The 24168-nt window shown below is 42.0% G+C and overlaps 1 protein-coding gene across 1 annotated transcript in view; it reads right to left on the bottom strand.

Annotated features, from left to right (window-relative positions):
* Positions 1–24168, bottom strand: part of HS3ST4 (heparan sulfate-glucosamine 3-sulfotransferase 4) — a 401491-nt gene that overhangs the window by 286868 nt on the left and 90455 nt on the right. The window lies entirely within an intron of this gene.

Below are 24168 nucleotides of genomic sequence, written 5' to 3'. Positions count from 1 at the left end.
GTAAAACAGGGGCAATCCGAGTAAGATCGGTGGATTGTATCAATGCCAGCATCCTGGATGTGATACTGTCCTAGGGTTCTACAAGATGTCACCACGTTACCGTTGAGGGAACTCCATGAGGGGCCAGTGGGACCTCTCTGTACTATTCCTTATCCTGTGAGTGCAGCGAACACGGATTTGGTGGATGGAACACTAGCACGTGATATGAGAAGAAAACAGAGGCATGAGACGTGTGGACTGAAGTCCTGTTTCTGACATGGAGACACACACACACACCAGGGCGCGCGCACGCGCGCTCACACGCGCACACACACACACACACACGCTCAGCAGAACCGATCTCAGAACAACCGACGTGGGGGAACTTGGTCCCAGCGCTGAGTCTAGAGAAAGGTGCCATCTACTTGTTAATAGTCCGTGAAACACAGGTGATGTGGATTGCAAATATAAGGACACCAAAAGAAATTACCACAGGCAACCTCCTTTCTGGAAAGTATTGGGAGCAAGATGTAATCTGGGAGAAATGGAACTACATGCCCGAAGGACTTTCTTAAAGACAAAGCATAGGAGGCTGGACTAGGGCACGGTCCAATATGGCAGCCAGTAGCATCAAGAGAGGAGTCTGTGTGGGGGAGCCTGGGTGGCTCAGTCAGTTGAGCATCTGACTCTCGGTTTTAGTTCAGGTCATGATCTCACAGTTCGTGAGTTCAAGCCCCATCAGGGCAGGGCCTGTTTGGAATCCTCTCACTTCCTCTCTTTCTCTCTGCCTCTACCCCACTCGCTGTCTCTGTCTCTCTCTCTCTGTCTCTCAAAATAAATAAATAAACTTAAAAAAAACAGAGAGAGGGGTCTGTTTAGATCCTACCACTTTGCACCCTGGCAACCAACAAGCTGATAAGACTGCCTTGGTCCCAGAGCCCCTTCCCATCCCCTCTGATGCCACCCTCAGTCACCCTCGTCTCCAGCTTAAGAAAATACTGTAATGAAAACAATTGTAACAAACTATTAAGTGCTGATGTCAAGCATCAGCCAATGACTAAATATGCTCATTAAACACATGATCTCTTTCCGTCATAGAACAATCTTAACAAGATGGAAGCCAAGGATCCCAAAGGCACGAAGGTGAACCAAACAAACGCCATGCAATTTGGGGGCAAATAAAAAGCTGGAGTGTGGCTGTCCATCCACATTTGGGGATAAATTTAAAAGAGAAATGCCCGGGGCGCCTGGGTGGCTTAGTCGGTTAAGCGTCCAACTTTCGCTTAGGTCATGATCTCACGGTTTGTGGGTTCGAGCCCCGCGTCGGGCTCTGTGCTGACTGCCAGCTCAGAGCCTGGAGCCTGTTTCAGTCTGTGACTCCCTCTCTCTCTGACCCTCCCCTACTCATGCTGTCTCTCTCTCTCTCTCTCTCTCTCTCTCTCTCTCCTAGAAAAAAAAATGTTTAAAAGAGAAAAGCCCCTCCTCCACCACAAGAGGCTTGTGAACACTTGTCGCTTTCAGAGAGGATTTAAACATAACCTACAACAAGCAGAGGAGAATCATATTTTCAAGGAAAATTGCTTGGGAAATTTTCAATACCATCTGCTTTGCACTCTCAAGGAAATCGTAGAAAACAAAGAACCTGTAAAATAAGAAGGAATAATAAGACAACTTACTGAGGGCGAAAATAAAGCGCACGCTGCCACAGTTAAGGAATTCGTTCAAGGGAAGAAATGAACGATTTCCAGAACTAAAACATTAAAGGTGGCAAAGAGCTGAACTGACAGCACAGGAAATGTTAACACCTTGCTGAGCAAAACATGAAGAAACTCTTCCAAAATGCAAAAGAAAAGGGGGGCGGGGAAGAGAAGTCATTAGAAATTACTTTTAGGATGGTTTCTATAGACATGTTGATGACAGTGCTGAAAAACAGAAACTGAAGTCCCCGAGGAAGAACAAAGGACCAATGGAATATAAAGCAGATGACCACACATGGAATGGGCTCACTTAGCCCTTCATGCATATGTGGCATGGACTGCATATGAGGAAGCTGAGCCCTAGATAAATTAGTTGCTTGCTCATTCACTTGCCAGACAAGTTAGCAACTTGTTTATCAAGCCTTTGGGGCAGAGCTGGAGAGAAAGCGAGAAATAGAGAGAAAAAGGGAAACTAAAAACACAAAATACAAAATGGAAGTGCTCATGGAATTGCTCATTCTGCACTAAAAACAGAAAGCCAAACTAAAGCAACATCTAGACACACCTTAATACTTTTTAGTCCAATGGGAGGGGCAAGGAGAGGTCTAGAAGAAGACCAAGTAAAATAAGGGATGAATTTAAAAATAAAAACAGAGGGCATCTGGGTGGCTCAGTCCGTTAAGCATCCGACTACGGCTCAGGTCATGATCTCATGGTTCATAGGTTCGAGCCCCGCATCGGGCTCTGTGCTGACCGCTAGCTCAGAGCCTGGAGGCTGCTTTGGATTCTGTGTCTCCCTCTCTCTCTGACCCTCCCCTGCTCACACTGTCTCTCTCAGAAATAAATTTTAAAAAATAATAACAATAAACATTAAAAAATAATTTAAAAGTTAAAAATAAGAGAGCCTGAGTGGGTCAGTCAGGTAAGCATCTGATTCTTGGTTTCAGCTTAGGTCATGATCTCTAAGTTGGTGAGTTCAAGCCCTGCATCAGGCTCTGTGCTGACAGACTGGCTGACAGTATGGAGCCTTCTGAGGATTCTCTCTCCTCCTCCTCCTTCTCTCCCTCCTCCTCCTCACCCCCAACATAAATAAAACTTTTAAAAAAGACTAAAAAATAAAAATAAAAGCCTCACTTGCAGGGAGGGCGTGTCATAAAAGAATCAAAAGACAGGATTCAGTGCTGAAAACATCTACACCTGAAACTCTCCTGACCTCCTACACCTCGCACAATGCACTGCCTGGGAAAACATTCCATGCTCGAAAAATGTCTGCTCCATCATATTTAATGATGCTAAGATGGGAGAATTCTCATTAAAGTCAAGAACAAGAAAAGGAAATTGTCTATTTTTATTTAACATCATCCCAAAAACTGTCAGCAGGATGAAAATGTAAGAGGAAGCAATACTGTATAAATACTGGGAAAAAAGCAACTATCTCATTACCCCTGGATTGCACCATATTACTTACAAATCCAAGAGATTTCATCACAGACTTACGACAACTTTTCAGTAGGGAGTCGAGGCCATATTATATATATATGCACATATATAACTAATATCACATATGAAGATACTGTGTATAAAATTTAATGTCTGCTAATTTCCTTTATATGGCAATAATATCCAGTTAAAAAGCAGAATATGTGATTATGACACGCTAACAACAAAAACGTACAACACCTTTGAAACAACTTCAGAGAGAAATGGCCACAACCCCAAATGAAAAATATTTTCCTTTTGGTGGCCAACAAAACAAAACACACTGTTATACAAACGACACATTCTTGGATGGGCAAAATTAATACTGTATCAATTTTTAGTCCTTAACCATTAATCTACAAATCTCCTATCAATAAGTAAAACTCCAAAGTCATTTTATACAGAACTTAACAGCAAGATTCTAAAATAGATCAGCAAGTATAAGCAGATCAGAACAGACCCTCAAATTTTTTTTTTTAATATTTTTTATTTATTTCTAGGAGAGAGAGAGAGAGCAGCGTGAGCAGGGGAGGGTCAGAGAGAGAGGGAGACACAGACTCTGAAACAGGCTCCAGGCTCTGAGCTGGCAGTCAGCACAGAGCCCGAAAAAAAAAAGTGAGGACAAGTTGCACTGTTAGAGAATAAAATATAAGGGAGCAATTTAAAAAAAAAAAACGTGTTTCTGATTAAATAGCCTTTATAGAGGCATCTGGCTGGCTCAGTCAGAAGAGCATGTAACTCTTGAGATCTCAGGATCATGAGTTCAAGCCCCACGTTAGGTGTAGAGATTACTTGAAAAAAGAAAATTCCTGGGGCGCCTGAGTGGCTCAGTCATTTAAGGGTTTAACTATTGATTCCAGCTCACAGTGGTGAGATCAAGCCCCGAGCCAGCTCCACTGTGAAGCCTGCTTGAGATTCCCTCCCTTCCATTTCCTCTGTCCCTCTCCCGCTTTCAGGCTTTCTCTCCCTCTGAAATAAATAAACATAAAAATCTTTTTAAAAATTTAAATAACTAGCCTTTATAAAATACTGAGAACCAAAAAAAAAAAAAATGGGCAAAAAAATGACATCCAGAAGAAGAAAAACGTGAATGGTCAATAAACATTTAAAATGTGTAGCATCACAAATAACAAAAGAACGTGTGCTCGAATAAGGGTGAGATACATCATTTCTCTCTCCTCTGACTGGTGCAGTCTGACCGTATTCCATCTTCAGCCAGACTGTAAGGAAACGGACTCTTACACCAGTAAGCAGAAGTAAATTTTAGTACAATCTTTCTGGAGAGCAATGAAATGTGTCAAATTTTATATGTGCATGCCCATTTACCAGCAATTCTGCTGCTAGGAAACTGTCATAGAGAAAGGCTTGCACAAATACAGTCCTCAGACGAACAGGGGAGAGGATTTTTGATGCACTGCTATCATCATAATAAAAAAAAGCCTGCAAGAGCTTAAATGCCTCTGAAACCAAATAAATTAGGGCGCATCAACACAATAGAATAATATATACTCTGTTGCATGCCAGGGTGGGTCAGAACTGCCTAAACAGTATCTGTGATAAACTCAGCAAGACGCCAAGTTACTCAGCAGGATGGACTGCTCATCTGTGTGTGCGTACGTAACCGTGGTTCTCATCGAGTCCCCAGACGAACAGCATCAGGATGACTGGGGACGTTGTCTGAAATGCAAATTCTCAGGCTTCAGCCCAAACCGACTGAATCATACACTTCATGGGTGGCACTCAGAAATGTGTGTTGTATCCAGCCTTGCAAGGCACTCTACTGCATGCTCAAGCTCTGAGAACCATGGGCGACCCTTCTGGTTATAGCTTCAAGGGAACTTTTATTTTCTCCTTTTTGTGTATGTCTAGAAGCCCACGGACATGCACTGCATCTGAAGTTAGAAAAGGAAAGTTATTTCCATCAGAGAGAGAAAGTGGGAAAGGAGAGAGAGAAAGAAAGAAAGATGGGCCAACAGAAAAATGGAGAAGAGATTCACCTGATGCCATCCCCATGAAAAAGCCAGACAATTCCAAATAAAGGTATGTTGTATGCATTCAATTGGACCAGACTTAAAGCTGTACTAAAATCTGACATTTCCCACTTACCAAATAAACAGCAGTGAGAAAAATAATAGAACAGAATGGAGTCAAACGTGTAGTGCCCTCAAACTGATCTTCAGCAAACATAGAGCACTAGAAATCTATAGCAAATGTGTAAACTTGGGCATATATTTGGCCCAATAATCCAAATACTAGGAATATCTGCCAGGCAATATTTGAGGTCATGTTTTTCTTCAATTAGAGTAAAAAAAGTTATTTGAAAGCATCCTAAATAGTCTGCAATATAAACCTGCTTAAAAGAAGTATGTCATAGTCTCAATAAATACAAATGTTGTCAGAGAGGGGTGAGGGTGGGTGAAATAGGTGAAGGGGATTAAGATGTGTAAACTTCTAGTTACAGAATAAATAAGTCACAACGGTGCCTGGGTGGCTCAGTCAGTTGAGCGTCCGACTCTCAATTTCAGCCTAGGTCCTGCCTTCACAGTCACTGAGATCATGCCTCTTATGGGGCTCTGCATGGAGCCTGGAAACTGCTTAAGATTCTCTCCTCTCTCTACCTCTGCCCCTTTCCTCTGCTCGCATGCTCTAAGAAATAAATAAGTAAATAAATAAATAAATAAATAAATAAGACAGTCACAGAGATAAAAAGTACAGCATAAGGAATACAGTCAATAATAGTGTTATCATGTTGTTAGGGGACAGAAAGTGATTACACTTATCAAGGCGAGCACTGCGTGCTGTATGGAATTGTCGAATTACTATGCTATACACCTGAACTTGTACATCAACTACACTTCACAAAATAAATAAAAGATAGATTTAACAAAAAGAATTGCTATACAATTTAAATTACTATTACAATAATAATAATACAGTTATTTCATTAAAAAAAAGATGGCATGATTACAGATACCCTGATATAGACATACACTAATACGCTGTCAAGAAAAATATAGTTATCAATACTAAGTACTTACTACATGTTAGGCAGTATTCTAAAAACATTATGAAAACTAACTCCTGTAATCCTTGGGACACCTGGGTGGCTCAGTCAGTTAAGCATCTGAATTTGGCTTGGGTCATATCTCATGGCTTATGAACTTGAGCCCCACCATCAGGCTCTGAGCTGACAGCTCAGAGCCTGGAGCCTGCTTCGGATTCTGTGTCTTCACTCTCTCTGCCCCTCCCCTGCTCATACTCTGTCTCTCTCTGTCTCTCAAAAATAAACATTAAAAAACAATTAAAAAATAAATAACTGACGTAATCCTAACAGCCATATGAAAAGGGAGATGGCCATCTTCTAGATAAGGAAGCATGTCTGGAGAATCTCAGCAACTTGCCCAAGACCACCAAGTTCATTAGCAGTGGGGCCGGCTTGTGGCCGACCACAACCATCTCCAACATCCACCTTGGCAATCGCTACGCACACAGTATCACTGATGGGGACCGCTCACAGACTGTCTAAAAAGTCTGAAAGGTTTAGCCCAGAAACATGAACGATGGTTATCTCGGGTCATGGAATCAAGGGCAATTTAAGTTGTGCTTCTTACTGGCTTATCTTTTTGTCGTGAAAGATGATCTACGACTTGTGTAAGTGATAAATATTTAATTGGGGACATTTTTGTGTGTGTTCACAAGAAAAACAAAGAAGAGCTCAGTATGAGGGCAAGCTCTACAAAATCCAACCAGCTTTGAAAGGCATTGAGTTGGGGAAAGAAATGGTACTTCAAGGTAATGATGGGCACTTGAATGTGGGTGGCATGGAAACCACTCACAATGCCCATCACCATGCATCAGGGCTGCAGCTACCAAATAGATGAATAAATAAATAAAGCTCAGGGAAATTTTGTTCTGGTCTGCTCCATGAAAATGAAAATACAGCTTTTCCTCAGTGAATGCCCAATAATCTGAGTATTGAAATTGCACAGCCAGGGGAAAGCACCTGGGTGGCTCAGTCGGTTAAGCGTCCGACTCCGGTCATGATCTCACAGTGCGTGGGTTCAAGCCCTGCGTCGGGCTGTGCGGACAGCTCAGAGCCTGGAGCCTGCTTCAGATTCTGTGTCTCCCTCTATCTCTCTCTGCCTCTCCCCCGCTCATGTTCTGTGTGTCTCTCTCTCAAAAATAAATAAATATTTTTAAACATTTTCTAAAAGAAATTGCACGGGACCTCCTCACTTCAACACACTACTAAGCTTGTACTTAGGAAAGCCTGTATTTGCTCATCAGCAGGATCCCATACGTGCTACCTGCACTACACCATCAACAATCTCGACTCCGCATCCAGGGAAACACTGTAAGAGCAAGCCGGGGGCCTTCCTGACCCTAACAGGGTTGCAGCCTTCTAGAGAAGACTGGAGACAAACATCTGAATGACTGGGGGCTGTAAGGCCATATATGACTTCACATGTCCTGACTGCCAGCACCTACTACTCAGATCTCTCCCATCATGCCACCCTATGGCATCCAGTTCCCTTCTTCACAGATGAACCTGTCCTTGTGATAAACTGTATTATTGTTCAAAAACACTTACTGCTTCTCTTGTGGAGATTCTTTTTCTCCACCCTACTGGCATGTGACTTTCTTTGGCCAATGAAATAAAGATGGAAGGTTTACAGAAATACTTCTAATTAGAAGCTTTAAGAGTGATTGTCTACTGGGGTGCCGGGGTGGCTCAGTCAACTAAGCGTCTGACTCTTGATTTCAGCTCAGGTCATGAGCTCACAGTTTGTGAGATTGAGGACTGCATTGGGCTCTGCCTTGACAGTGTGGAGCCTGCTTGGGATTCTCTCTCTCCATCTCTCTCTGTCCCCTCCCTCACTCATGTTCTCTCTCTCTCTCTCTCAAAATAAACAAACTTAAAAAAAAAAAAGTCAGCGTGGGGTACCCTAGTGTCTCAGTCTGCTAAGCATCCAACTTGGGTTCAAGTCATGATCTCGCCACACATAGGTTTGAACCCCGCATTGGGCTCTGTGCTGACAGCTCAGAGCATGGAGCCTACTTTGGATTCAGTGTTTCCCTCTCTCTCTGCCCCTCCCTTGCTCACACTCTGTCTCTCTCTCTCCCTCTCTCTCTTTCTCTCTCTCTCTCAAAAATAAATATTAAAAATTTTTTCCTTAAATAAGTAAGAGTCATTGTATGCTTATAGTATGTGACTATGCTCTCTTTTCTCTGTGCCTTAAAACCTTTGATATATCAGATAGGTGCAGCTCTGCTAGCCTGGTTCCCAGAGTAGATAAGCTGTGGGCATAATTACAGCTGACCAAAAACAGATGTGAAATGTGAGCTATAAAACTTGGTGGTGGTAAGTCGGAACCTTTGGGGTCAACTTGTTACTGTAGCATATCTTAGGATGAACTGACTGATACACCACTCTATCTCTGCTTTCCTAGTTGAAGAGCCACTTAACCTCAAGAATCATTTCTTCCTAGAAGCTCTGTGACCACCCTCTGTATTCTCAGAGATAAAAAAGCTGATCTGGGTCCATCATTCTTACTGAAGTGGAGACAGTTTCTTTACTCTCCTTTGGATTAGATGGCTTGCATCACGGTCCCTCTCTGGAGTGGAACAGCAGGCTGATTTCTTTGTCCCTTCCTTCTATTCAAGATTAACACAGACTTACATCAAAATCATCTCCCTGAGGTGCCCGGGAGGCTCAGCGGGTTGAGCATCTGACTTCAGCTCAGGTCATGATCTCATGGTTCATGAGTTCGAGCCCCGCATCAGGTTCTGTCTGTGCAGAGCCCACTTCAGATCCTCTGTCTTCCTCTCTCTGTCCCTCCTCCACACATGCTCTCTCTCTAAAAAAAATAAGTGAAACATTAAAAAATCTCTCTCCCTGTCCTCCTACATGTCACACGGCTTCTGCCTGTGAAGGCAGCCTAGGGGAAGCCATCAACAGTTTCACCTGCCGAAAACAAAGTGAAGTCTTCAGACAGCATCCAGAAAATAACAAAACAGGAAATCTCTTCTTCCAGTCAATCCTCGAGGGCTCTCGCTTTCTCAAGCCTCACATAACGAACCTTACAGTTTGAGTAACACTGTCTTCCAAGAATCCAGGATTCCGGCTGTTATTCACAGTTCTACTCCTTGACGACAAGGCATAGTTGTCGCTGGCAATGGAACACAGGCATCTGTTTTCCGAATGGCTGATGAGCAGTGCTTGTGGGCCTTTGCAAACCGATCACTTGCTTAGAGATCGGGGAAGCCTTGGAAGGAAATGAAAACACGGGGCGGAGGGGGGAAGGGGGTGAGAATGGTCACGAGGCAGCAGTCACAACAACAGGAGCGTTATTGTCATTAAATACGAAAGCTGACAAGCTCTTGCCAGATGGCACGTAGTGGTCTAAGCTGCCCACAGGCTTTAATTCTTTGGGGATTCCTAACTTACCTGAGAATAAGGTACCATTTATTACCTGTGCTTTAAGAGTGGGAAAATGGAAGTTGAAAAAGGTAACTTGCAGAGTCATAACTCCGTGGAAGGTTTGGAATTTGAATGCAAATCCCTTAATATCAGAGCCCAAGTACCTAGTTATCACATTATACTGCCTGAGATTAAAAATACAAATAAATAAAACTGTTTGGGAAGTTTTCTAGGTCTAGAATCTTCTTTCAAGGAAAGCAGCATGGATAAAATGGAAACACACATAGTGTCGAGATGGTTTTTGTTTGGGTCCCAACAGTGGCACTTTTCGACATCATGATCTTGAACGCCCCACTTAATCACGCCTGAAAGATGTTACCTCGTTTATAGAATGAAGATAATGATTCTCATTCTGTAGGGTTGTGATGAAAACAGAAAATGGCAATAGATGGAAACAACAACCATAAACTCTGAAATCTAAGTCAGTGTTGCTTCTAATAACTCATGTCTGCAATGCCCTAATTGGTTGCTCAATGGTAACCATGAGCTGAGACTGACCAGCACTGTTAGACCACAGACAGGAAATCTGTGTGTAACATCAAATCCTACGCATCCAGTTTCTTCTAAAGTGGAATAGCGTGTAGCAGACCCACACTCCCACCAAGAGCAATGATAAAAGCCAATAACCTATCAAAATTCATCTGTTTGAAAGCATCACCGTGTTTCTAAGACAGCCAGAATTTAAAATTCAGACCCCAGAGGGAAGGCAAGCTCACAAAAATGAGCCCAATTGTCTGCACGCTGATGTTTGCCACAGGATATTTGTCAAAATTATTGGCCCAGGTTAAAATGCTGGAAGAATAAGCAAAGGCGATCGTTACAAAAGAGAGAAACCGGCAGAGACAGAGGCAACTGCACGGGGCTTGGGTTAAAATAAACTGGGGCTTGGGGATGCCAAGTTAACTAGAACTTGAGAAGCAAAAATCAAAGGCAGAAGGAAAGAGCAGAGAAGTGAGACTAACACTCAGCACCACGTTTTCCCTTGACGTGTCGTCTAGGAAATGTCACAGGGCAGAACGCTAAGGAACCGAACTAAAAGAGATAAAAAGAAGGAAGAGTCCTGACAATCTTACGGCACCAGAGACACAAGACGCAGATGTGACAATCTGTCATCGGGAACAGTTCTGGGACATGCCATGGGCTCTAAGGTGACCCAAAGAGGCTGAGACCCTAAGACTGAGGGTGAACGGAAGGTAGACTGAGCCCTTCAAGGGATGGAATACAATCTCAAGTCCACTCGATCCACAATGGTAGGAGATGATCTGTCCCCTGTCCCCTTCCATAGAAAGGAGTGACTCTTCACTGAAAAACAAGGACGCCATCCACAGTTTTTACAATTTAACCTTCATAATGTCCGACATCCAACCAAAATTACCACGTGTATCAAAAAGCAGTGTAACTTGGAAAAGAGACAAAGAATAAAAAGAGACTCACAAGTGACTCACTTTTTGGAGTTAGGAGACTCGGGCTTTAAACTTTGATTAGGATCGTCTGTATGACAGATGAGAATTTGATAACATAACCGAAATAGAGAACTGAGAGAAATTCTAGAACTAAAATCTATAATAACTGCCACTAAGAACTCACTAGACAGAAAAAGAGTATGAGAAGGATATACGTAAGCCCGGGAGAAGGTTTATCAGATATGGAATTTGGGTCCTACACAAAAAAATATGGAGAAAGGAAGCAGATCAAGATGTGAACAGACAGTAGCTCAGAATTTTCTACAACTGGTGAATGACATCAAGGCACAGATTCAAGAAGCGATACAATGGTACGAGGATACCTACAAAGAAAAATTACACCTAAGTAACTCACATAAAAACTGTTGAGAATGAAAAAAAATTTTTTTCAAACACTGGAGGGGGGTGGACATGTATCCTCAAAGGAGCAAAAATCAGACTAACACCTGATTTTCCACTATAATATTGGAAGCCAGAACATGATGGAACAGCAAAAAGTGAAGGAGAACTCCCAAGTTAAAATTCTATACTCAAGACAAAACATTTTTCACTAGCAAAGATGCAATGAAAGCATTTCCAAACAGACAAAACCTCAGGGAGTTCATTGTCGGCAGTCCCGTGCCAAGGAAATACTATAAGGAATGACTAAGAAAGGAAGAAATGAGGGGCGCCTGGGTGGCTCAGTCAGTTAAGCATCCGACTTTGGCTCAAGTCATGATCTCACGGTTCGTGGGTTCGAGCCCTGCGTTGGGCACTGTGCTGACTGCCAGCTCAGAGCCTGGAGCCTGTTTCGTATTATGTCTCCCCCTCTCTCTGGCCCTCCCCCTGCTCATGCTGTCTCTCTCTCTCTCAGAAATAAATTTAAAAAAAATTTAAAAAGAAAAATGATCACTGACAGAAACATAAATGCAGAAAGGAAGTTTAAAAGTTTAGGGGTGAGAACGAATTTAATGAAACATTGAATGTACACAAGAAGTAGAATGTTTTCTAGTGTAAAGATTATATGCAGAATTAAAATGCATGAAAACCATAACACAGAAGGCTACAAAGAGTAGGGGAAGTTAACACAGTCTATATGCCTACTATGATTTGTGAATTGATTAATAATAAGATATAATATTCAAAGATTCATATTTTTAATGTTTATTTATTTTTGAGGGAGAAGAAGGGTCAGAGAGAGGGAGACACAGAATCTGAAGCAGGCTCCAGGCTCTGAGCTGGAAGCACAGAACCTGACCCAGGGCTCGAACTCACGACTGAGCCGTGAGATCATGACCTGAGCTGAAGTCAAACACCTAGCCGACTGCCACCCAGGTGCCCCTCAAAGATTCATGTTTTATTTTATTTTTATTTTTTTAATGTTTATTTATTTTTGAGACAGAGAGAGAGTGAGTGAAAGAGAAAATGTGAGCTGGGAAGGGGTAGAGAGAGGGAGATACAGAATCTGAAGCAGGCTCCAGGATTTGAGCTGTCAGCACAGAGCCCGACATGGGGCTCAAACTCACAATCACGACCTGAGCCAAAGTCAAACGCTTAACCAACCGAGCCACCCAGGCACCCCTCAAATATTCATGTTTTTATTTCTAAGGAACCCCTATAAAAATCTACAAACTAACAGGGGGCAATAATGGAATACTTTTTAAACGTTCAAGTAACCAAAAGGGAAACACACACACACACACACACGCACACACACACACACAGCACTGGGAAAACAACAAATAAATGGTTACATAAAAACTGCAACATATCAGCATTTAAATTAAACATAAATAATCTAAATGCACCAACTTAAAGTATCAAAATGAATTAAAATAGAACAGTATATATTGATTTTATAGAAGACATACCTTTAATATAAGAACAAATAAAGGTTGACAGTAAGGGGTTGGCAAAAGTTATACCTTGCAAACACGACACAGAAGAAAGTCAATGCAGCTATACGCGTAGAAGGCAAGGCAGTCATTAAAGTGAGATACCTCACTAAAGATAAAGAAATTTTCACACTAATAAAATGGTCAATCCTCCTGGGAAACAGAAACCATCTAAATGTATCCACAACTAATAGCATAACATCAAACACATAAAGCAAATAAGGACAGAACTACAGGAAGTAAGCAAACCCACAGACACAGGAGAGGACTTTCACAAATGCTTCTAGTAACTCACAGTAACTGCTGAAACAAACAGAACAAAATACCAGAATGTTTCTTAAGCTCAGTAGGATTAACAGCATTTACCAAATTGAAACGTACAGAATGGGATGCCCAGCAATTAGATCATACACAAAATTTTGAAGTGTATCTGGGCATTCATTAAGATTTATCATATCCCGTACAGGTACGCTATTTCTAAGGGCCACATGCACCCCAATGTCTCTATTTGCGCTACTGACAATAACCAAAGTATGGAAAGAGCCCAAATGTCCATCAACGGATGAATGGATAGAGAAGCTGCGGTGTATATACACAATGGAGTATTACTTGGCAATCAAAAAGAATGACATCTTGCCATTTGCAGCTACGTGGATGGAACTAGAGGGTATTATGCTAAGCGAAATTAGTCAGAGAAAGACAAACATCATATGACTTCACGCAAATGAGGACTTTAAGATATAAAACAGATGAACATAGGGGAAGGGAAGCAAAAATAATGTAAAAACAAGGAAGGGGACAAAACATAAAAGACTCTTAAATATGGAGAAGAAACTGCGGGTTGCTGGAGGGGCTGTGCTGCAGGGATGGGCTAAATGGGTAAAGAGCATTAAGGAAGACACTTGTTGGGATGAGCACTGGGTTGTTATATGTAGGGGACGAATCACTGGAATCTACCCCTGAAATCATTATAACACTACATGCTAACTCACTTGGATGTAAATTAAAAAACAAACAAGTAAATTTTAAAAAATTACTAAAAAAAAGTTATCATGTTCTGGATTATAAAGTGAGCCCAAGCAAACATCATTCAGAGTGTATTATTTGACTATATTAAAATTCAACAACAAATCGATACCAAAAGAAAAACTAAGAGATCAAAAATATTTGGAAACTAAACATTATACTTGTTAGTAACCATGGATGGGAAAAAAGCATATTAACATGGAAATTAGAAAATATTTTCCTCTGAATATTAATGAAAATACAATTGGTAGAATACAGCTAAATTGTTTAGAGGGAAATTCATAATCTAAATGCATCTATTAGAAGAGAAGAAAAGCCAAAAGCAATTATCTAGTTACCTAGCTCAAAAAATGAAGAGCCAAATAAACTACCAAAGGAGAAAGAAAGAAGTAATAAACATAAGGGCAAATCTGATACGCAAACAGAGAAAAATCAAAGAAGTGTAAGTTGGTTCTCTGAAAAGACTAAGAAATTGATACAAAATTGATAAATACCTCTGCAAGATGGTCAAGAAAAAAAAAAAAGAAGAAAAAGCATCAATCACAATGTCAAGAGCAGAAGCAACATCATCCCAAATCCTACAGACACTTAAAAGATAATGGAAGAATATAAAGATTAACTTTCCGCCCACCAACGTGAAATTTCAGATTAATGCAAAAAACAACACAATTTAGAATGTGAGTACAAGAAGGGTAATCTGAATAGTCCTTATCAATTAGGGAAATTAAAAATACATACAAACTTCCAAACATAGAAATCTCCAGGCCCTGAGAGCTTCATCCATGAATTTCTCTAAGCATTTAAGTTACAGTTAACACCAGTCTCATACAAAACCTTCCTGAGTATGTAAAAACAATAACAAAACAACAACAGGCTATTTCCCACCTTGTTTTGCGAGGTCAGCATTACGTAAACGCAACCAAACTCTGGTATGACTAGTACAAGAAAGGAAAGTTAGCAAGCCACCTCTTTCGTAAAAACGGATGTAAATATGCTAAATAAAAATTACCAAATGTATCCTGTCGATTAATGTTATGATACATCTCAATATTTTTTTAAAAAATCAGTGCAAGTCACCATACTAACAGAAAAAAGAGGAAAAATCATATCAAAAGACGTATAAAAATCATCTGATAAGATACAACACAAATTCATGACCATTTGCAAGCATATTATTGACAAAAATGTATTTCCTTTATCTGATAAAAAGCAACTTAAAAACCCTAGAGTAATTACCATAATCAAATTTGAAATGTTGAAAGTTTCCTCTCTGAAATAAGAAACAAGACAATTTTATCCAACAACATATAGGAGATGAAATCTCAGAAGACAAGAAAATGAAATAAGAAGATTAGAAAAGAAAAAATAAAATTGTCAATATTCACAGCTCACTGGGTTCTACATACTAAGTTCCAAAAGAATATACAAACATGTTACTAGAAATGAAAGTGAATTTGGACAATATCCAAAAAATAGATTGGATACTACTAACAAACAACTATAAAATGAAAAAGTTTTAAACCTACCATTTGCAGTGTCATCAAAAACTTAGGACTAAATATAACAAAAATGTGCAGGACCTCTGCACAGGAAACTAGGAAACATTGACATAAATCAAGACATCTTAACACATAGAAGAATTTAAATAAAGATGCCAATTTTTCACATAAATTAGGCTATAGATTTGATGCCATTCAAATCAAAATCCAAGGATTTGTTTTTGTGCAAATTGATACAGTTCTAAAATACATATGGAAACTTAAGAGACCAAGAAAAGACAAGATAATCGTGAAGGAAAAGAGCAAACTCTTAAGGGCTTAGACTTCCAGATATCAAGAGTTATTATAAAGCTACAAGAACTAAAATGGTGTGAAACTGATTCAGGAACAAGCCAACAATCCAAAAAACAGAACAGAGTTCAAAACAGACCTACAAATATACAATCACATCATTTGTGACAAAAGTAGCATTACACAGCCATGGGGGAACATAGACATGTCAAAAAATGGTTCTGTGTCATCTGCATACCCCATCAGAGAACAAAACAATGACAACAAATATAAGAAACATTGGATCTAAAGATCTACCTCTACTTCACCAAAAAACTCCATCATATATGACCCAGGGATCTAAGTTTGAAAAACTGAACAAAGCTATAAGAAGAAGGCATAGAATGTCTTCATGACCCTGAGATAAAATCTTAATTTTTAAGTGGGATGAGGAAAGCACTTATTATAAAGAAAGGTATTGGTAAACTAGGCTATATAAAAGTTAAGAATTCCTGTTCACAAAGATGACATGGAAAGACTTGTTCAAGATATATTCAACACATATATCCAACAGGGGACTTCTGTCCAGAATATATAAAAACACACTTATAAATAAGTAAGAAAAAAAAAAGCAAACCATTAAATACAATGGTTAAAGGGGTGCCTGGGTGGCTCCGTGGGTTCAGCATCCAACTCTTGATTTTGGCTTGGGTCATGATCTCATGGTTGTAAGATCTCCCTGCTGAGCATGGAGCTTGCTTAAGATTCTCTCGCCGTGCCCCTCTCACCAACTTGCACTCTTGTCTCCCTCTCTCTCTCAAATTAAAAAAAAAAAAAAAAAACTCAAAAAAAAATGAAATGCAATTCACAAAAGAGTAGAGCCAAGTGTTCAGTTAGTATGTGAAAAAGTGCTCCATCTTGTTAGTCATCAGAAAAATGCTAATTAAGGGGCGCCTGGGTAGCTCAGTCGGTTAAGCATCCGACTTCAGCTGAGGTTATGATCTCATGGTTAGGGCCTGGGGCCTGCTTCAGATTCTCTGTCTTCCTCTTTCTCTGCCCGTCCCCTGCTCATGTGCGCATTCTCTCTCTCTCAAAAATACATAAACTTTAAAAAAAAAATTTTTTAATCCAGTTCTGGGGCACCTCGTTGGCTCTGTCCGTGGCGCATGTGATTCTTAGCCTTGGGATTGTAAATCCGAGCCCTACCTTGGGTACAGGGATTACTTAAAAATAAGACCTTAAAAAATCCAGTTCTACTTACTATTACGTTTTCATGAGATAAAAACAAAGAAAAGTCTTTGGATCCGGGTTCTTTTATCAGTAAAATGATAAATCGGAACAAAATAAATCCTTTGTGGCTGCCATTTCAACTTCTGATGAGAAACACCCATGCCCCCATTCCCAGACCAAGAATTTCACATAGAACTGACCCTGCCCCTCAACCCCACATGACCTGGGCCTGGCCAATCAGAGTGTTCCATCTCCTGGCCACGTCACTGATTAAGTAATGAGCAGGTAACCCACAAGAGACCAGGGATTTGAGGACAGCTTTTTTGACAGAATTAAATGATTACAGCAAACTGCCACTGAGATTGAAAACTAACTAGTGAACATTATCCTTGGTATAACTATCCCACATTGTGAAATTCTGCCTGAAAATAAAGAAAAAATAGATGAAAGCAGAAACGATGAGGAGGAGGAGGAGGAGGAGGAGGAGGAGAATGACAGATATACAGAAAGACAGGGTGATGATAGATGGAGCCATAGACAGACAATACATACATAATAGATGGACAAAAAGAAAGAAGATAAATTGATTATTCATAGAGGTTGATTTGTAATGACATTATTTTAGAGAACATGAATACAGTCCCATCCAATCCTGGACTTTCCAACTTTGCAAGCCAGTAAATTCCCTCCTTGGCTCGAAGCAGTTAAGTCAGATTTCTGTAATTTGCAGCCAAGAGCCTTGACCTAAAATTTCCAAAGGCACTTCCAGCACTTAAGTCCATGGCTTAGGCGGTGCGTTCCAGAATTTTCCAATGAAGCACCCCCTACGGGCTAAGGGGATCAAACAATACACTCAAAAGTCCAGCCCTTCCACTACTTTTGAGAAATCTAAGCCAAAAAGCATGTGAATTCTCTAACTTGCCTTGTGATTTTTTTGTCTTAATATAAAAATATTTCCTCCCAGGTACCTGGGTGGCTCAGTCGCTTATTCGTCCAACTTCGGCTCATGGTGTGTGGGTTCGAGCCCCACGTCAGGCTCTGTGCTGACAGCTCAGAGCCTGGAGCCTGCTTTGGATTCTGTGTCTCCCTCTCTCTCTTCCCCTCCCTTGCTTGTGCTCTCTCCCTCTCAAAAATAAATAAATTTTTGAACTATCCTCTGAACTGTTGGGTAAAATCAACAATCCAAGAAGAGGCACCACATTATTCTAAAGGTTGCTGTACCACTTGCACACTCTTGTGTGCTCCTATTGACATCCCGCCCCCCCGCTCTGCCCCCAGTTTAAAAGAACAGACTCACGGACGGGGTGACGGGCTCAAATTCCCACAGGGGTCAAGCAGGTAGGTCAAAGGATGCAGGAGACAGAACAAAAGCCAGTCTGAGACAGGTCACTGCCACTCAGCTCCACTGTCACTCTCAGGGAACGTCTTTTAAGCTCTCGTGCAGGCAAACGTCCCAACATGAATCACATCTGGGCAAAACCACTCCCCCCACCTCTGATTTTGAACACACGCTCTTCTGTTTTTCCATCTGAAATACAGGCAATTACTTACACTGTTGCTGACATCCGTTCTCCAAATACCTCGTATTTGTCTTCTTATACAAGATCTTTCTTTCAAATAGAGATAAGGCATAGAAGCTTTGGTATATATTTACTTAGTGAAACTATATTATACTTGCTGAAAATCAGACGGCTTTATCTGTGCAATCTCTAGGAGGAAAATTACCCTCTCCAACTGGTATACTCACATTTTATGTGACATTTTTAACAGCCTCAAAGTTTCCACCTCAACTAGCAATGTCTGAATTGCTTTTAATTTAGTAGGTAGGAAGACGAGAATAATCTGGCGGCTTCTTCCTGACATTTGTCAGAGGTAGGGCCCTCCCACGAGGGATATGGTGTTCGTAAAAGTAATTTTTTCCATTTACGCCACCGAGAACACACTTTACAGCGTGGTCCCGTGGCTACCATTCTCGAAGCAGACACCAGCCTCTGAAATAACAGGGTGTTTGGGTTTGGTACTTTTTTTATATATACTAGTATAATGAGGAATTTGATCTGAACTTAGTAAAGAAAGGAAAAAATTAATTTAAAACCTGACATCAATGACCTTTACAATTATGTATTGTAGCTCTTGTATAAGGGCAGGCATGTTTGCAATGGTTTGCCTGATTTACTCGTAATAAAATGTCCTTTCTGGGCAACAAGATCACAGTGTTCAGGGAAGCCCATCGTTAAGTCAAGAGCAAGGTGTAATGGGTCTATCCCAAAAAAGAAAAGAGCCCTGTCCTCTGCACCCAAAGGTCCTCTACTATTTTACTTACAAATCATTTTAGAATAAAAACAATGATAATAACAATAAGGATCCAGGTACCTAGACTGAGTACTTACTAGAGCATTGGGGTAAGTGCAGCATGTGCATTTTTTATATAATCCTCCCAACTCATCAGGGCAGGTACTGACAATCTCCCTCTCACTCAAGAGGACACAGAGGCTCATGGGAGTGACTGGAAACTCCTAGAAGCTGCAGAGACTGAACTCCAAACACTGTTCTTCACCAAACACAACCATTCACTGCCTAGAAATCTGGAGGGCCCTTCAGAAATCAGCCACCCAAACTTAATTCTTACAGTCTCGCCAGCTTCCTGATCTTTCCCCCAAATCTGGCCACTTCCTGTATCTTCCCCAGCTCCGTGAACCTTCCCCACCTTCCACGTAGCTGTTCAAGCCAGAAATCCAGGAGACATTACTGATCCACATTCTCCCTCCCCCCACCCCGCTGACGTCCAGTGCCACTCCAAGATGGGCTCATTCTTGGTCTTTGACAGTAACTGTATTGATTCATTTCCCTACATCTCCACCACCACCGGCCTTGTGCAAACCACCAGCATCTCCCCAAATAGTGTTCTAGCCTCTGCCTTCGTTCTGGTCCGTGTCCAATCTGCATCTACATGACTGAGTGATCTTTTAGAAATGCAAATGCCACCCTTCCCGCGCAGAATCATTTGATGGCTGCCCAATACCCTCTGAATAAAGACCGGCATCCCCAACATGGCCAAACAGGCCATGCACAGGCCCCTCCACTTCCCCTCTTCCTGTCTGTGTCTCAACCGCACCAGACTTCTGGTTTTTCAAGGCTTGGATCTCTCTCTCTCTCTCTTTTTTTTTTTTTCTTTATTTATTTTTGCGAGAGAGAGAAATAGAATGCCAGTTGGAAGAATCAGAGAGAGAGGGAGACAGAATCTGAAGCAGGCTCCAGGCTCTGAGCTGTCAGCATGAAGCCCGATGCGGGCCTCAAACCCACAGACCATGAGATCGTGACCTGAGCCGAAGTCGGACACTCAACCAACTGAGCTGCCCGGGCGCCCCTCTCAGGCCTCCTTCTGATCACAACCGCTGTGCCCACTGGCCCTTCTTGCCCAGAATTCTCTTCCTTTCTGCTCCACCTGGTTATAATCCGTGGCTCATCATCATCTCCTGAGGGAAGCTGAGACAGGGAAGGTTTGACCAGCTCAGACCCCTCTCCTGAAACGATGCACCTGTCACTGGAAACACAGGCCAGGACCGCAAGGAGGGACCTGTGTGTGTGACCAAATGAACAACGGGCTGTTTACTGGACTGACTGGAAACAGACTCTTTCTGAATGCCTGACATCTCGGCATTAACAAATGCTCAGGGGCAGGCTGGTGAAATGGTAAGTGCACATGCTTCAAGGTCAGAGACCTGACCTTGAACCCCTCCTCTCCTAACCAGCCGTGGGACCTTGAACAAAATGCCTGAACTCCCTGGTGCTCGGTCTTCTCATACATAGAGTGAGCATGGTGCCAAGACCCCTCCCTTCCCAGGGTTGCTATTACACGTAAATGCGCCAAAAAGGTAATAAAGGTCCCCGACTTGCAGCTCTTCGCACACAGTCAGAGTCAACCGGCACTTACGAAACTTACATAGGAAAATGCGGATTGATTTTCAAAAAATGTTGTTGAGTAAAAAAGCAAATGTGGGACACCCAACCAGCTCAGCTGGGCGCACATGCAAATGTTAACCTCGGGGTCCTGAGTTTAAGCCCCACAGAGAGAGTAGAGATTACTAAAAAAACAAACTTAAAAAAAAAAAAAGCAAATTGCTCAGCAATACCTACAATACGGTAGCATTGATGTTTAAATGCCCACCAAACATCACTGCAGAGCACAGAGCTACAGGGGATAGAACCTGGAATGATGCAGTTCAAATACACTACAGGGATGCAGTTTGAGAAACAGGCCACGTGGAGGTGGAGATGAAGGGGAGGGGCGGGGAGCCTGGCCTCACAGGAGGCACATGCTGGCTCTCTGAAAAGCATCACACTCAGATGTGTTTAACAAGTAACCATTGAATAGCTACTCCAGCAGACCAATCACTGTGGCCAACCCACCAGGCTACGAGGCTCCTTCTGTCCAGATATCACAGACAGCCCTCTGTGCCCAACGCTATGCCTCCAGGAGCAAAAACAACCAACAGATAAACATAAAAAGGATAAAATCATGTATCTTAAAAAACGAATAAGGAAGGGGTGCATGGGTGGCTCAGTCGGTTGAGCATCTGACTTTGGCTGAAGTCACGATCTCACGGTTCGTGAGTTCGGGCCCCACATCTGGCTCACTGCTGTCAGCACAGAGCCCGCTTTGGATCCTCTGTCCCCCTCTCTTTCTGCCCCTCCCTTGCTCACTCTCTTTCTCTCCAAAATAGATAAAGCATTTTTAAAAAGACAAACAAGGGGCACTTGGGGGGTGGGGGCTCAGTCAGTTAAGCATCTGACTTCGGCTCAGGTCATGATCTCACGGCTGGTGGGTTTGAGCCCCAGGTCAGGCTCTATGCTGACAGCCCAGAGCCTGGAGCCTGCTTTGGATTCTGTGTCTCCCTCTCTCTCTCCAGCCCTTCCCCACTTGCTCTCTGTCTCTGTCTCTCAAAACTAAATAAGCATTAAAATAAATTTTTTAATAAAAAGATTAAAAAGACAAATAAGGGAGACATAATGACAGAAAAAAGTACTTTAAAAGTGCTTGAATCTAGTCACCTAAGTCATTCAAAATCTCTGAAATCCTTATAGAAGATCTAGAAATGGATGGGGGTGGGGGCTGCATAACGCGGTAAATGTACGTAATGCCTCTCTGAATTGGACTCTTAAAAATGGTGAAATGGGGGGGGAGCATGGGTGACTCAGTCAGTTGAGTGTCTGACTCAGGTCATGATCGCACAGTTCGAGGGATCAAGCCCCATATCAGGCTCTGTGCTGACAACATGGAGCCTGCTTGGGATTCTCTCCCACCTCCCTCTCTCTCTGTCCCTGCCTCTCCGCCACTGCAGCTCACTCTCTCAAAATAAAATAAAATAAACATTTTGGAAAATAGAAATCTGGGCTTGAACTCAGGTGAAAAATGGTGAAAACAGTAAATTTTATGCGATGTGTATTTTACCACCACAACAAAAAAGTTCATAAATATCTCTCCTCTGAGTGTAAAACAATAGCAACCCGAATGCCCGTATAACCACAAATTCTTTTTATTTTTTTTAATGTTTTGTATTTATCTCTGAGAGAGAGAGACAGCGTGAGCAGGGGAGGGTCAGAGAGAGAGGGAGACACAGACTCTGAAACAGGCTCCAGGCTCCGAGCTGGCTGTCAGCACAGAGCCCGACGCGGGGCTCGAACCCACGAACCGTGAGAACCCACGACCTGAGCCGAAGTCGGACGCTTAACCGACTGAGCCACCCAGGCGCCCCTTACTACAAATTCTTTATTATCATATTTTTCGCTGCTACCCCGTCCTATCCTTCCACATCACCCATTTTATCCCCCAAAAGTGGCTGGAGCTTCAAAATGGCTCAAGCCTCACGAGAGCAGAGAGCTGCCATCAGACCACGGGAAACGCTACCAGCGGCTTGTTTACCAAAGCTCTGGCAGAAAGCGAAAAAATGTGATTTTCGGTGACAACCGCCATCAACGGAGCAGATGTTAAAAACAGGGGATGGAACAGCCAAACCCCCACGGTTCTGACTCCAGAAACGGTAAACACAGGCGATCATCGGTATCTTCAAACCCAGAGCCTTTCTGGAAAAGTATCAGAAGGTTTGGAAGAGGAGTCACAAGCTATAAATAAAAGCAGCGGTGAGTTAAAGAGATAATTAGATCAGCAAAAAGAAACATGGTGGAAAATTGAAAAGAATCCTTTCGCTGACAATGACATCTTCAAACATGTCTACAAAAATCTACAAAATATGAAGGAAAAAAATGAAAACGGGGTCCCTCTGACATGAGAGATTGGGAGCAATGGCACACTGGCTAAATAGCCCCATCCTCCTTTTTAATTTCCAAAGAAAGGGGCGAAATGAGGGGTAAATTAGGTTTTCTTTGTGTTAAGTAGGGAAGGAAAACGCTATCACAATGCAAGTATTTGACAAGAGACCCCATACCACTGAAGCAGACAAGCTATGGCCGTACAGAAGGAAAATCTAAGAAAAGTATTTTTAAACAATGAGGCCAGTTGAGACGGATAGTTAGATTTCATAAGCTCTTGTTTGCAAAAATACACGAATCCACTTTATTTTAACCTACCTGGACCTTCTAATTGAATGAAACCTCATTAATTCTCGAAGAGGTCAGAACATTAACAAAAGCCAGTATTTGATTTGCTTGCATGCGATTATCCCTTATTTGTATTAAAGAAACCACGGGCTATCCGAATCGCTGCAAGGTGCATCCTTCTTTAACTAATCTGGGGCTGCTTTAATGAAGTTTGCTTCCAAATCATCCTCAGACACCAGAGATGCCAGCAGACAGAGAGAGGGAGTATGCACCGTAACCGGATCAAGTGTAAAATATTTTTCTTATAAATTGAATTCCAAACTATACCGTTAAGATCCGACAGTGGAGAAAATCTAAGCGTGAGCTAGAGAGAATTGATGTGAAACACACAGGACGGGCAGGAGGCTGACAGCTCGTGGGAAGGGGATCCAGTGCCACCAAGCTCGCGGCAGAGTTCTGTGAGGCAGAGCAAACAGACGCCAGCAAAGGACGGAGCTGTTTCTGTTTAGTGGCTGAGTGTGTGTGTGTCTTTCTGTACGGCTATGGTTTTTTTTTAAGTTTATTTATTTATTTTGAGAGCAAGCAGGGTAGAAGCAGAGGGAGGGGGGGGGG

Source organism: Hyaena hyaena, unplaced genomic scaffold (genome assembly GCF_003009895.1).
Source record: "Hyaena hyaena isolate Hyena2069 unplaced genomic scaffold, ASM300989v1 scaffold_88, whole genome shotgun sequence".
Classification (NCBI taxonomy): Eukaryota; Metazoa; Chordata; class Mammalia; order Carnivora; family Hyaenidae; genus Hyaena; species Hyaena hyaena.
Note: the sequence above shows the minus strand (reverse complement) of the source record. Positions and strands in the feature narration are given on the sequence as shown.